We start from the raw sequence: 10,000 nt of genomic DNA, 5'->3' as shown, positions 1-10,000 counted from the left end.
TCGGGCGCATTCAGTGTGGTGTGGCCTTAGGCTCTGGGCCTAGTGAGTTTGTACTTTTAAGCATCTAGTCGGCTAGACCTTGCAGTTTTGAAAGGCAATTGTGAAATGGCTCACTTCCTGAACTTGGAGCACAAAAAAGCCTACAGCACCTGGTATTCCCAGGTGGTCTCCCATCCAGGTACTAACTAGGCCCGACACTGCTTAGCTTCCGAGATCAGACGAGATTGGGCGCATTCAGTGTGGTGTGGCCGTAGGCTCTGGGCCTAGTGAGTTTTGTACTTTTAAGCATCTAGTCGGCTAGACCTTGCAGTTTTGAAAGGCAATTGAGAAATGGCTCACTTCCTGAACTTGGAGTACAAAAAAGCCTACAGCACCTGGTATTCCCAGGCGGTCTCCCATCCAGGTACTAACTAGGCCCGACACTGCTTAGCTTCTGAGATCAGATGAGATCAGGCGCATTCAGTGTGGTGTGGCCGTAGGCTCTAGGCCTAGTGAGTGTTGTACTTTTAAGCATCTAGTCGGCTAGACCTTGCAGTTTTAAAAGGCAATTGAGAAAGGGCTCACTTCCTGAACTTGGAGCACAAAAAAGCCTACAGCACCTGGTATTCCCAGGCGGTCTCCCATCCAGGTACTAACTAGGCCTGACACTGCTTAACTTCCGAGATCAGACGAGATCGGGTGCATTCAGTGTGGTGTGGCGGTAGGCTCTAGGAATGCTAAGAATATTACTCTTATGCATTTGCATTTAGTAAGCTAAGCCATGCAGCCACTTGCAACATGATACCACGCTCATCGCTCGATCAGGCTCGATCAGGCGAGATATATAAGACTGGTGGGCCCATTCAGGACTCCTATGTCTGGTAGGATAACTTTAATTCATCCATCCTGTGTCTGTTGCAGGGAGGTGGAGAGAACAATCAACATAATAATGGTTTTCTTTCATGCCTCTTGAAGGACTCAATATTCTCTGTACTGCATTACATGTGAAAGTCGATTTATTACCCATGAACACACTACCTGTATGCTAATTCTATGTAAAAAGGTAGCTCCAGCCCTCATGATGTTGTCCAACATTTCCGCTATAAAACGGGATACAATTATTTTGGAAACATACCAAATTTGAAAAATAATTGAGAAGTTGCGCAATTACTAATCATGGAGCACAAAAAAGCCTACAGCACCTGGTATTCCCAGGCAGTCTCCCATCCAGGTACTAACTAGGCCTGACCCTGCTTAGCTTCCGAGATCGGGCACATTCAGTGTGGTGTGGCCGTAGGCTCTGGGCCTAGTGAGTTTTGTACTTTTAAGCATCTAGTCGGCTAGACCTTGCAGTTTTGAAAGACAATTGTGAAATGGCTCACTTCCTGAACTTGGAGCACAAAAAAGCCTACAGCACCTGGTATTCCCAGGTGGTCTCCCATCCAGGTACTAACTAGGCCCGACACTGCTTAGCTTCCGAGATCAGACGAGATCGGGCGCAATCAGTGTGGTGTGGCCGTAGGCTCTGGGCCTAGTGAGTTTTGTACTTTTAAGCATCTAGTCAGCTAGACCTTGCAGTTTTGAAAGGCAATTGAGAAATGGCTCACTTCCTGAACTTGGAGCACAAAAAAGCCTACAGCACCTGGTATTCCCAGGCAGTCTCCCATCCAGGTACTAACGAGGCCCGACACTGCTTAGCTTCCGAGATCAGACGAGATCGGGCGCATTCAGTGTGGTGTGGCCGTAGGCTCTGGTTCTTGTGAGTTTTGTACTTTTAAGCATCTAGTCGGCTAGACCTTGCAGTTTTGAAAGGCAATTGAGAAATGGCTCACTTCCTGAACTTGGAGTACAAAAAAGCCTACAGCACCTGGTATTCCCAGGCGGTCTTCCATCCAGGTACTAACTAGGCCCGACACTGCTTAGCTTCTGAGATCAGACGAGATCAGGCACATTCAGTGTGGTGTGGCCGTAGGCTCTGGGCCTAGTGAGTTTTGTACTTTTAAGCATCTAGTCGGCTAGACCTTGCAGTTTTAAAAGGCAATTGAGAAAGGGCTCACTTCCTGAACTTGGAGCACAAAAAAGCCTACAGCACCTGGTATTCCCAGGCGGTCTCCCATCCAGGTACTAACTAGGCCCGACCCTGCTTAGCTTCCGAGATCGGGCGCATTCAGTGTGGTGTGGCCGTAGGCTCTGGGCCTAGTGAGTTTGTACTTTTAAGCATCTAGTCGGCTAGACCTTGCAGTTTTGAAAGGCAATTGTGAAATGGCTCACTTCCTGAACTTGGAGCACAAAAAAGCCTACAGCACCTGGTATTCCCAGGTGGTCTCCCATCCAGGTACTAACTAGGCCCGACACTGCTTAGCTTCCGAGATCAGACGAGATTGGGCGCATTCAGTGTGGTGTGGCCGTAGGCTCTGGGCCTAGTGAGTTTTGTACTTTTAAGCATCTAGTCGGCTAGACCTTGCAGTTTTGAAAGGCAATTGAGAAATGGCTCACTTCCTGAACTTGGAGTACAAAAAAGCCTACAGCACCTGGTATTCCCAGGCGGTCTCCCATCCAGGTACTAACTAGGCCCGACACTGCTTAGCTTCTGAGATCAGACGAGATCAGGCGCATTCAGTGTGGTGTGGCCGTAGGCTCTGGGCCTAGTGAGTGTTGTACTTTTAAGCATCTAGTCGGCTAGACCTTGCAGTTTTAAAAGGCAATTGAGAAAGGGCTCACTTCCTGAACTTGGAGCACAAAAAAGCCTACAGCACCTGGTATTCCCAGGCGGTCTCCCATCCAGGTACTAACTAGGCCTGACACTGCTTAACTTCCAAGATCAGACGAGATCGGGTGCATTCAGTGTGGTGTGGCCGTAGGCTCTAGGAATGCTAAGAATATTACTCTTATGCATTTGCATTTAGTAAGCTAAGCCATGCAGCCACTTGCAACATGATACCACGCTCATCGCTCGATCAGGCTCGATCAGGCGAGATATATAAGACTGGTGGGCCCATTCAGGACTCCTATGTCTGGTAGGATAACTTTAATTCATCCATCCTGTGTCTGTTGCAGGGAGGTGGAGAGAACAATCAACACAATAATGGTTTTCTTTCATGCCTCTTGAAGGACTCAATATTCTCTGTACTGCATTACATGTGAAAGTCGATTTATTACCCATGAACACACTACCTGTATGCTAATTCTATGTAAAAAGGTAGCTCCAGCCCTCATGATGTTGTCCAACATTTCCGCTATAAAACGGGATACAATTATTTTGGAAACATACCAAATTTGAAAAATAATTGAGAAGTTGCGCAATTACTAATCATGGAGCACAAAAAAGCCTACAGCACCTGGTATTCCCAGGCAGTCTCCCATCCAGGTACTAACTAGGCCTGACCCTGCTTAGCTTCCGAGATCGGGCACATTCAGTGTGGTGTGGCCGTAGGCTCTGGGCCTAGTGAGTTTTGTACTTTTAAGCATCTAGTCGGCTAGACCTTGCAGTTTTGAAAGGCAATTGTGAAATGGCTCACTTCCTGAACTTGGAGCACAAAAAAGCCTACAGCACCTGGTATTCCCAGGTGGTCTCCCATCCAGGTACTAACTAGGCCCGACACTGCTTAGCTTCCGAGATCAGACGAGATCGGGCGCAATCAGTGTGGTGTGGCCGTAGGCTCTGGGCCTAGTGAGTTTTGTACTTTTAAGCATCTAGTCAGCTAGACCTTGCAGTTTTGAAAGGCAATTGAGAAATGGCTCACTTCCTGAACTTGGAGCACAAAAAAGCCTACAGCACCTGGTATTCCCAGGCAGTCTCCCATCCAGGTACTAACGAGGCCCGACACTGCTTAGCTTCCGAGATCAGACGAGATCGGGCGCATTCAGTGTGGTGTGGCCGTAGGCTCTGGTTCTTGTGAGTTTTGTACTTTTAAGCATCTAGTCGGCTAGACCTTGCAGTTTTGAAAGGCAATTGAGAAATGGCTCACTTCCTGAACTTGGAGTACAAAAAAGCCTACAGCACCTGGTATTCCCAGGCGGTCTTCCATCCAGGTACTAACTAGGCCCGACACTGCTTAGCTTCTGAGATCAGACGAGATCAGGCACATTCAGTGTGGTGTGGCCGTAGGCTCTGGGCCTAGTGAGTTTTGTACTTTTAAGCATCTAGTCGGCTAGACCTTGCAGTTTTAAAAGGCAATTGAGAAAGGGCTCACTTCCTGAACTTGGAGCACAAAAAAGCCTACAGCACCTGGTATTCCCAGGCGGTCTCCCATCCAGGTACTAACTAGGCCTGACACTGCTTAACTTCCGAGATCAGTCGAGATTGGGTGCATTCAGTGTGGTGTGGCCGTAGGCTCTAGGAATGCTAAGAATATTACTCTTATGCATTTGCATTTAGTAAGCTAAGCCATGCAGCCATTTGCAACATGATACCACGCTCATCGCTCGATCAGCGCTCGATCAGGCGAGATATATAAGACTGGTGGGCCCATTCAGGACTCCTATGTCTGGTAGGATAACTTTAATTCATCCATCCTGTGTCTGTTGCAGGGAGGTGGAGAGAACAATCAACACAATAATGGTTTTCTTTCATGCCTCTTGAAGGACTCAATATTCTCTGTACTGCATTACATGTGAAAGTCGATTTATTACCCATGAACACACTACCTGTATGCTAATTCTATGTAAAAAGGTAGCTCCAGCCCTCATGATGTTGTCCAACATTTCCGCTATAAAACGGGATACAATTATTTTGGAAACATACCAAATTTGAAAAATAATTGAGAAGTTGCGCAATTACTAATCATGGAGCACAAAAAAAGCCTACAGCACCTGGTATTCCCAGGCAGTCTCCCATCCAGGTACTAACTAGGCCCGACCCTGCTTAGCTTCCGAGATCGGGCGCATTCAGTGTGGTGTGGCCGTAGGCTCTGGGCCTAGTGAGCTTGTACTTTTAAGCATCTAGTCGGCTAGACCTTGCAGTTTTAAAAGGCAATTGAGAAAGGGCTCACTTCCTGAACTTGGAGCACAAAAAAGCCTACAGCACCTGGTATTCCCAGGCGGTCTCCCATCCAGGTACTAACTAGGCCTGACACTGCTTAACTTCCGAGATCAGTCGAGATCGGGTGCATTCAGTGTGGTGTGGCCGTAGGCTCTAAGAATGCTAAGAATATTACTCTTATGCATTTGCATTTAGTAAGCTAAGCCATGCAGCCACTTGCAACATGATACCACGCTCATCGCTCGATCAGGCTCGATCAGGCGAGATATATAAGACTGGTGGGCCCATTCAGGACTCCTATGTCTGGTAGGATAACTTTAATTCATCCATCCTTTGTCTGTTGCAGGGAGGTGGAGAGAACAATCAACACAATAATGGTTTTCTTTCATGCCTCTTGAAGGACTCAATATTCTCTGTACTGCATTACATGTGAAAGTCGATTTATTACCCATGAACACACTACCTGTATGCTAATTCTATGTAAAAAGGTAGCTCCAGCCCTCATGATGTTGTCCAACATTTCCGCTATAAAACGGGATACAATTATTTTGGAAACATACCAAATTTGAAAAATAATTGAGAAGTTGCGCAATTACTAATCATGGAGCACAAAAAAGCCTACAGCACCTGGTATTCCCAGGCAGTCTCCCATCCAGGTACTAACTAGGCCTGACCCTGCTTAGCTTCCGAGATCAGGCGCATTCAGTGTGGTGTGGCCGTAGGCTCTGGGCCTAGTGAGTTTTGTACTTTTAAGCATCTAGTCGGCTAGACCTTGCAGTTTTGAAAGGCAATTGTGAAATGGCTCACTTCCTGAACTTGGAGCACAAAAAAGCCTACAGCACCTGGTATTCCCAGGTGGTCTCCCATCCAGGTACTAACTAGGCCCGACACTGCTTAGCTTCCGAGATCAGACGAGATCGGGCGCAATCAGTGTGGTGTGGCCGTAGGCTCTGGGCCTAGTGAGTTTTGTACTTTTAAGCATCTAGTCAGCTAGACCTTGCAGTTTTGAAAGGCAATTGAGAAATGGCTCACTTCCTGAACTTGGAGCACAAAAAAGCCTACAGCACCTGGTATTCCCAGGCGGTCTCCCATCCAGGTACTAACGAGGCCCGACACTGCTTAGCTTCCGAGATCAGACGAGATCGGGCGCAATCAGTGTGGTGTGGCCGTAGGCTCTGGGCCTAGTGAGTTTTGTACTTTTAAGCATCTAGTCAGCTAGACCTTGCAATTTTGAAAGGCAATTGAGAAATGGCTCACTTCCTGAACTTGGAGCACAAAAAAGCCTACAGCACCTGGTATTCCCAGGCGGTCTCCCATCCAGGTACTAACTAGGCCCGACCCTGCTTAGCTTCCGAGATCGGGCGCATTCAGTGTGGTGTGGCCTTAGGCTCTGGGCCTAGTGAGTTTGTACTTTTAAGCATCTAGTCGGCTAGACCTTGCAGTTTTGAAAGGCAATTGTGAAATGGCTCACTTCCTGAACTTGGAGCACAAAAAAGCCTACAGCACCTGGTATTCCCAGGTGGTCTCCCATCCAGGTACTAACTAGGCCCGACACTGCTTAGCTTCCGAGATCAGACGAGATTGGGCGCATTCAGTGTGGTGTGGCCGTAGGCTCTGGGCCTAGTGAGTTTTGTACTTTTAAGCATCTAGTCGGCTAGACCTTGCAGTTTTGAAAGGCAATTGAGAAATGGCTCACTTCCTGAACTTGGAGTACAAAAAAGCCTACAGCACCTGGTATTCCCAGGCGGTCTCCCATCCAGGTACTAACTAGGCCCGACACTGCTTAGCTTCTGAGATCAGACGAGATCAGGCGCATTCAGTGTGGTGTGGCCGTAGGCTCTAGGCCTAGTGAGTGTTGTACTTTTAAGCATCTAGTCGGCTAGACCTTGCAGTTTTAAAAGGCAATTGAGAAAGGGCTCACTTCCTGAACTTGGAGCACAAAAAAGCCTACAGCACCTGGTATTCCCAGGCGGTCTCCCATCCAGGTACTAACTAGGCCTGACACTGCTTAACTTCCGAGATCAGACGAGATCGGGTGCATTCAGTGTGGTGTGGCCGTAGGCTCTAGGAATGCTAAGAATATTACTCTTATGCATTTGCATTTAGTAAGCTAAGCCATGCAGCCACTCGCAACATGATACCACGCTCATCGCTCGATCAGGCTCGATCAGGCGAGATATATAAGACTGGTGGGCCCATTCAGGACTCCTATGTCTGGTAGGATAACTTTAATTCATCCATCCTGTGTCTGTTGCAGGGAGGTGGAGAGAACAATCAACATAATAATGGTTTTCTTTCATGCCTCTTGAAGGACTCAATATTCTCTGTACTGCATTACATGTGAAAGTCGATTTATTACCCATGAACACACTACCTGTATGCTAATTCTATGTAAAAAGGTAGCTCCAGCCCTCATGATGTTGTCCAACATTTCCGCTATAAAACGGGATACAATTATTTTGGAAACATACCAAATTTGAAAAATAATTGAGAAGTTGCGCAATTACTAATCATGGAGCACAAAAAAGCCTACAGCACCTGGTATTCCCAGGCAGTCTCCCATCCAGGTACTAACTAGGCCTGACCCTGCTTAGCTTCCGAGATCGGGCACATTCAGTGTGGTGTGGCCGTAGGCTCTGGGCCTAGTGAGTTTTGTACTTTTAAGCATCTAGTCGGCTAGACCTTGCAGTTTTGAAAGACAATTGTGAAATGGCTCACTTCCTGAACTTGGAGCACAAAAAAGCCTACAGCACCTGGTATTCCCAGGTGGTCTCCCATCCAGGTACTAACTAGGCCCGACACTGCTTAGCTTCCGAGATCAGACGAGATCGGGCGCAATCAGTGTGGTGTGGCCGTAGGCTCTGGGCCTAGTGAGTTTTGTACTTTTAAGCATCTAGTCAGCTAGACCTTGCAGTTTTGAAAGGCAATTGAGAAATGGCTCACTTCCTGAACTTGGAGCACAAAAAAGCCTACAGCACCTGGTATTCCCAGGCAGTCTCCCATCCAGGTACTAACGAGGCCCGACACTGCTTAGCTTCCGAGATCAGACGAGATCGGGCGCATTCAGTGTGGTGTGGCCGTAGGCTCTGGTTCTTGTGAGTTTTGTACTTTTAAGCATCTAGTCGGCTAGACCTTGCAGTTTTGAAAGGCAATTGAGAAATGGCTCACTTCCTGAACTTGGAGTACAAAAAAGCCTACAGCACCTGGTATTCCCAGGCGGTCTTCCATCCAGGTACTAACTAGGCCCGACACTGCTTAGCTTCTGAGATCAGACGAGATCAGGCACATTCAGTGTGGTGTGGCTGTAGGCTCTGGGCCTAGTGAGTTTTGTACTTTTAAGCATCTAGTCGGCTAGACCTTGCAGTTTTAAAAGGCAATTGAGAAAGGGCTCACTTCCTGAACTTGGAGCACAAAAAAGCCTACAGCACCTGGTATTCCCAGGCGGTCTCCCATCCAGGTACTAACTAGGCCCGACCCTGCTTAGCTTCCGAGATCGGGCGCATTCAGTGTGGTGTGGCCGTAGGCTCTGGGCCTAGTGAGTTTGTACTTTTAAGCATCTAGTCGGCTAGACCTTGCAGTTTTGAAAGGCAATTGTGAAATGGCTCACTTCCTGAACTTGGAGCACAAAAAAGCCTACAGCACCTGGTATTCCCAGGTGGTCTCCCATCCAGGTACTAACTAGGCCCGACACTGCTTAGCTTCCGAGATCAGACGAGATTGGGCGCATTCAGTGTGGTGTGGCCGTAGGCTCTGGGCCTAGTGAGTTTTGTACTTTTAAGCATCTAGTCGGCTAGACCTTGCAGTTTTGAAAGGCAATTGAGAAATGGCTCACTTCCTGAACTTGGAGTACAAAAAAGCCTACAGCACCTGGTATTCCCAGGCGGTCTCCCATCCAGGTACTAACTAGGCCCGACACTGCTTAGCTTCTGAGATCAGACGAGATCAGGCGCATTCAGTGTGGTGTGGCCGTAGGCTCTGGGCCTAGTGAGTGTTGTACTTTTAAGCATCTAGTCGGCTAGACCTTGCAGTTTTAAAAGGCAATTGAGAAAGGGCTCACTTCCTGAACTTGGAGCACAAAAAAGCCTACAGCACCTGGTATTCCCAGGCGGTCTCCCATCCAGGTACTAACTAGGCCTGACACTGCTTAACTTCCGAGATCAGACGAGATCGGGTGCATTCAGTGTGGTGTGGCCGTAGGCTCTAGGAATGCTAAGAATATTACTCTTATGCATTTGCATTTAGTAAGCTAAGCCATGCAGCCACTTGCAACATGATACCACGCTCATCGCTCGATCAGGCTCGATCAGGCGAGATATATAAGACTGGTGGGCCCATTCAGGACTCCTATGTCTGGTAGGATAACTTTAATTCATCCATCCTGTGTCTGTTGCAGGGAGGTGGAGAGAACAATCAACACAATAATGGTTTTCTTTCATGCCTCTTGAAGGACTCAATATTCTCTGTACTGCATTACATGTGAAAGTCGATTTATTACCCATGAACACACTACCTGTATGCTAATTCTATGTAAAAAGGTAGCTCCAGCCCTCATGATGTTGTCCAACATTTCCGCTATAAAACGGGATACAATTATTTTGGAAACATACCAAATTTGAAAAATAATTGAGAAGTTGCGCAATTACTAATCATGGAGCACAAAAAAGCCTACAGCACCTGGTATTCCCAGGCAGTCTCCCATCCAGGTACTAACTAGGCCTGACCCTGCTTAGCTTCCGAGATCGGGCACATTCAGTGTGGTGTGGCCGTAGGCTCTGGGCCTAGTGAGTTTTGTACTTTTAAGCATCTAGTCGGCTAGACCTTGCAGTTTTGAAAGGCAATTGTGAAATGGCTCACTTCCTGAACTTGGAGCACAAAAAAGCCTACAGCACCTGGTATTCCCAGGTGGTCTCCCATCCAGGTACTAACTAGGCCCGACACTGCTTAGCTTCCGAGATCAGACGAGATCGGGCGCAATCAGTGTGGTGTGGCCGTAGGCTCTGGGCCTAGTGAGTTTTGTACTTTTAAGCATCTAGTCAGCTA

General features: G+C 47.6%; 26 non-coding genes and 10 pseudogenes across 26 annotated transcripts; all 36 read right to left on the bottom strand.

Moving 5' to 3' along the window:
* LOC138544245 (5S ribosomal RNA) overlaps nt 1-32 on the bottom strand; it is a 109-nt pseudogene extending 77 nt beyond the window's left edge.
* Nucleotides 33-137: 105 nt separating this feature from the next.
* LOC138537665 (5S ribosomal RNA) lies at nt 138-256 on the bottom strand. The gene has a single exon (XR_011285794.1). It is a non-coding gene; the product is annotated as a 5S ribosomal RNA (ribosomal RNA).
* A 106-nt stretch (nt 257-362) lies between these two features.
* Nucleotides 363-481, bottom strand: LOC138550558 (5S ribosomal RNA). Its single transcript, XR_011294308.1, has one exon. It is a non-coding gene; the product is annotated as a 5S ribosomal RNA (ribosomal RNA).
* Nucleotides 482-587: 106 nt separating this feature from the next.
* LOC138541065 (5S ribosomal RNA) lies at nt 588-706 on the bottom strand. Its single transcript, XR_011289082.1, has one exon. It is a non-coding gene; the product is annotated as a 5S ribosomal RNA (ribosomal RNA).
* A 463-nt stretch (nt 707-1,169) lies between these two features.
* On the bottom strand, nt 1,170-1,278 carry LOC138545926 (5S ribosomal RNA; annotated as a pseudogene).
* A 106-nt stretch (nt 1,279-1,384) lies between these two features.
* On the bottom strand, nt 1,385-1,503 carry LOC138547333 (5S ribosomal RNA). Its single transcript, XR_011291177.1, has one exon. It is a non-coding gene; the product is annotated as a 5S ribosomal RNA (ribosomal RNA).
* Nucleotides 1,504-1,609: 106 nt separating this feature from the next.
* On the bottom strand, nt 1,610-1,728 carry LOC138540445 (5S ribosomal RNA). Its single transcript, XR_011288492.1, has one exon. It is a non-coding gene; the product is annotated as a 5S ribosomal RNA (ribosomal RNA).
* Nucleotides 1,729-1,834: 106 nt separating this feature from the next.
* On the bottom strand, nt 1,835-1,953 carry LOC138539295 (5S ribosomal RNA). The gene has a single exon (XR_011287366.1). It is a non-coding gene; the product is annotated as a 5S ribosomal RNA (ribosomal RNA).
* A 106-nt stretch (nt 1,954-2,059) lies between these two features.
* LOC138542819 (5S ribosomal RNA) lies at nt 2,060-2,168 on the bottom strand (annotated as a pseudogene).
* Nucleotides 2,169-2,273: 105 nt separating this feature from the next.
* LOC138537664 (5S ribosomal RNA) lies at nt 2,274-2,392 on the bottom strand. Its single transcript, XR_011285793.1, has one exon. It is a non-coding gene; the product is annotated as a 5S ribosomal RNA (ribosomal RNA).
* A 106-nt stretch (nt 2,393-2,498) lies between these two features.
* Nucleotides 2,499-2,617, bottom strand: LOC138538713 (5S ribosomal RNA). Its single transcript, XR_011286802.1, has one exon. It is a non-coding gene; the product is annotated as a 5S ribosomal RNA (ribosomal RNA).
* Nucleotides 2,618-2,723: 106 nt separating this feature from the next.
* LOC138537780 (5S ribosomal RNA) lies at nt 2,724-2,842 on the bottom strand. Its single transcript, XR_011285904.1, has one exon. It is a non-coding gene; the product is annotated as a 5S ribosomal RNA (ribosomal RNA).
* Nucleotides 2,843-3,305: 463 nt separating this feature from the next.
* LOC138545925 (5S ribosomal RNA) lies at nt 3,306-3,414 on the bottom strand (annotated as a pseudogene).
* A 106-nt stretch (nt 3,415-3,520) lies between these two features.
* On the bottom strand, nt 3,521-3,639 carry LOC138547332 (5S ribosomal RNA). Its single transcript, XR_011291176.1, has one exon. It is a non-coding gene; the product is annotated as a 5S ribosomal RNA (ribosomal RNA).
* Nucleotides 3,640-3,745: 106 nt separating this feature from the next.
* LOC138540444 (5S ribosomal RNA) lies at nt 3,746-3,864 on the bottom strand. Its single transcript, XR_011288491.1, has one exon. It is a non-coding gene; the product is annotated as a 5S ribosomal RNA (ribosomal RNA).
* A 106-nt stretch (nt 3,865-3,970) lies between these two features.
* Nucleotides 3,971-4,089, bottom strand: LOC138539294 (5S ribosomal RNA). The gene has a single exon (XR_011287365.1). It is a non-coding gene; the product is annotated as a 5S ribosomal RNA (ribosomal RNA).
* A 106-nt stretch (nt 4,090-4,195) lies between these two features.
* Nucleotides 4,196-4,314, bottom strand: LOC138542354 (5S ribosomal RNA). Its single transcript, XR_011290338.1, has one exon. It is a non-coding gene; the product is annotated as a 5S ribosomal RNA (ribosomal RNA).
* A 465-nt stretch (nt 4,315-4,779) lies between these two features.
* On the bottom strand, nt 4,780-4,888 carry LOC138543220 (5S ribosomal RNA; annotated as a pseudogene).
* Nucleotides 4,889-4,993: 105 nt separating this feature from the next.
* Nucleotides 4,994-5,112, bottom strand: LOC138538058 (5S ribosomal RNA). The gene has a single exon (XR_011286171.1). It is a non-coding gene; the product is annotated as a 5S ribosomal RNA (ribosomal RNA).
* A 463-nt stretch (nt 5,113-5,575) lies between these two features.
* Nucleotides 5,576-5,684, bottom strand: LOC138546643 (5S ribosomal RNA; annotated as a pseudogene).
* A 106-nt stretch (nt 5,685-5,790) lies between these two features.
* Nucleotides 5,791-5,909, bottom strand: LOC138547331 (5S ribosomal RNA). Its single transcript, XR_011291175.1, has one exon. It is a non-coding gene; the product is annotated as a 5S ribosomal RNA (ribosomal RNA).
* Nucleotides 5,910-6,015: 106 nt separating this feature from the next.
* LOC138536818 (5S ribosomal RNA) lies at nt 6,016-6,134 on the bottom strand. The gene has a single exon (XR_011284980.1). It is a non-coding gene; the product is annotated as a 5S ribosomal RNA (ribosomal RNA).
* A 106-nt stretch (nt 6,135-6,240) lies between these two features.
* Nucleotides 6,241-6,349, bottom strand: LOC138544244 (5S ribosomal RNA; annotated as a pseudogene).
* A 105-nt stretch (nt 6,350-6,454) lies between these two features.
* On the bottom strand, nt 6,455-6,573 carry LOC138537663 (5S ribosomal RNA). Its single transcript, XR_011285792.1, has one exon. It is a non-coding gene; the product is annotated as a 5S ribosomal RNA (ribosomal RNA).
* Nucleotides 6,574-6,679: 106 nt separating this feature from the next.
* LOC138538702 (5S ribosomal RNA) lies at nt 6,680-6,798 on the bottom strand. Its single transcript, XR_011286791.1, has one exon. It is a non-coding gene; the product is annotated as a 5S ribosomal RNA (ribosomal RNA).
* Nucleotides 6,799-6,904: 106 nt separating this feature from the next.
* LOC138548669 (5S ribosomal RNA) lies at nt 6,905-7,023 on the bottom strand. The gene has a single exon (XR_011292461.1). It is a non-coding gene; the product is annotated as a 5S ribosomal RNA (ribosomal RNA).
* A 463-nt stretch (nt 7,024-7,486) lies between these two features.
* Nucleotides 7,487-7,595, bottom strand: LOC138545924 (5S ribosomal RNA; annotated as a pseudogene).
* A 106-nt stretch (nt 7,596-7,701) lies between these two features.
* LOC138547330 (5S ribosomal RNA) lies at nt 7,702-7,820 on the bottom strand. The gene has a single exon (XR_011291174.1). It is a non-coding gene; the product is annotated as a 5S ribosomal RNA (ribosomal RNA).
* Nucleotides 7,821-7,926: 106 nt separating this feature from the next.
* On the bottom strand, nt 7,927-8,045 carry LOC138540443 (5S ribosomal RNA). Its single transcript, XR_011288490.1, has one exon. It is a non-coding gene; the product is annotated as a 5S ribosomal RNA (ribosomal RNA).
* Nucleotides 8,046-8,151: 106 nt separating this feature from the next.
* LOC138540641 (5S ribosomal RNA) lies at nt 8,152-8,270 on the bottom strand. Its single transcript, XR_011288681.1, has one exon. It is a non-coding gene; the product is annotated as a 5S ribosomal RNA (ribosomal RNA).
* Nucleotides 8,271-8,376: 106 nt separating this feature from the next.
* On the bottom strand, nt 8,377-8,485 carry LOC138542818 (5S ribosomal RNA; annotated as a pseudogene).
* A 105-nt stretch (nt 8,486-8,590) lies between these two features.
* On the bottom strand, nt 8,591-8,709 carry LOC138537662 (5S ribosomal RNA). The gene has a single exon (XR_011285791.1). It is a non-coding gene; the product is annotated as a 5S ribosomal RNA (ribosomal RNA).
* Nucleotides 8,710-8,815: 106 nt separating this feature from the next.
* LOC138538690 (5S ribosomal RNA) lies at nt 8,816-8,934 on the bottom strand. Its single transcript, XR_011286780.1, has one exon. It is a non-coding gene; the product is annotated as a 5S ribosomal RNA (ribosomal RNA).
* Nucleotides 8,935-9,040: 106 nt separating this feature from the next.
* Nucleotides 9,041-9,159, bottom strand: LOC138548667 (5S ribosomal RNA). Its single transcript, XR_011292460.1, has one exon. It is a non-coding gene; the product is annotated as a 5S ribosomal RNA (ribosomal RNA).
* A 463-nt stretch (nt 9,160-9,622) lies between these two features.
* On the bottom strand, nt 9,623-9,731 carry LOC138545923 (5S ribosomal RNA; annotated as a pseudogene).
* Nucleotides 9,732-9,837: 106 nt separating this feature from the next.
* On the bottom strand, nt 9,838-9,956 carry LOC138547329 (5S ribosomal RNA). The gene has a single exon (XR_011291173.1). It is a non-coding gene; the product is annotated as a 5S ribosomal RNA (ribosomal RNA).
* Between the last annotated feature and the right edge of the window lie 44 nt (nt 9,957-10,000).

The sequence above is a fragment of the Ambystoma mexicanum genome, unplaced genomic scaffold (assembly GCF_040938575.1).
Source record: "Ambystoma mexicanum isolate Mex_15411 unplaced genomic scaffold, UKY_AmexF1_1 Mex_scaf10, whole genome shotgun sequence".
Taxonomy (NCBI): Eukaryota; Metazoa; Chordata; class Amphibia; order Caudata; family Ambystomatidae; genus Ambystoma; species Ambystoma mexicanum.
Note: the sequence above shows the minus strand (reverse complement) of the source record. Positions and strands in the feature narration are given on the sequence as shown.